The sequence below is a fragment of the Meleagris gallopavo genome, chromosome 15, assembly GCF_000146605.3.
Source record: "Meleagris gallopavo isolate NT-WF06-2002-E0010 breed Aviagen turkey brand Nicholas breeding stock chromosome 15, Turkey_5.1, whole genome shotgun sequence".
Taxonomy (NCBI): domain Eukaryota; kingdom Metazoa; phylum Chordata; class Aves; order Galliformes; family Phasianidae; genus Meleagris; species Meleagris gallopavo.
Genome location: NC_015025.2, coordinates 9,338,599 through 9,339,402, shown reverse-complemented (window position 1 = coordinate 9,339,402; position 804 = coordinate 9,338,599).

The window sequence follows — 804 nt, the reverse complement described above, 5'->3', positions numbered from 1 at the left end:
GCCGGCGGTGCCCGGAGCAGGTGCTGAGCCGAGGGAGGGAGGTGACAGCGCAGGCCGGGAGCTGTCAGACAGGTTTGTGCGTGGCAGCAATTAAAAGCGGGGTGTTTGTTTACCCGGCGTGTGTGCTGAGAACCAGGGCAGCTTCCTGGGTGAGGCCCGACAGACGGGGCCTGGCGGGGAGCCTCGGGCCCCCCGGCCCTCATTCCAGAACCGAGGTTCCCCCTCAGGCTGTAATTTGAGGGTCGGGGGCCTGAAGATCCCCAGCAAGCCCTCCCCGCTGCTCGAGGATGAGGCACTGAGGCCGAACTCTTGCTGCCCGCCTTCCTCCCCCAGGGTCCGGCCACCTGTGCAGGAAGCCTGCATTGTCCCATCTGCGTCCTTCCCCTTCCCGTCCCATGTCCGGCTGTGCTGGGCTGCGGGCTGATGTGCACGTCTCAGGGAGAGGTTGAGCCAAAAGGCTGGGACCACCTCAGGGTCATTTGTAGCAGCATCCTCCTCCAGCTCTTGAGAAGGGATGGACCGGGGGTCTTGGGCAGCCCTAAGGCCGGTGCTGGCCCTTGGTAGCCACGGGTACGGGGAGGGGGAAGACCGGTGCCATATAGGGGTTCCCGGGAAGGGGCGGCTGGGTGCCGCCGGGCCGAGGCTGGCGCCAGGCCCAGGCAGGTGCTGCCGGCTGCTGAACTCGCCCTCCCGAACAGGCTGGGCGGCAGGTGCCTGTTCTGGTGGCAGCCCCGGCCGCGGGCGGGAGGTGGGGCTGGGTGTGGGAGGGAGGCGCTGAGCCATGGGGGGTGGCAGCGGGGAGCC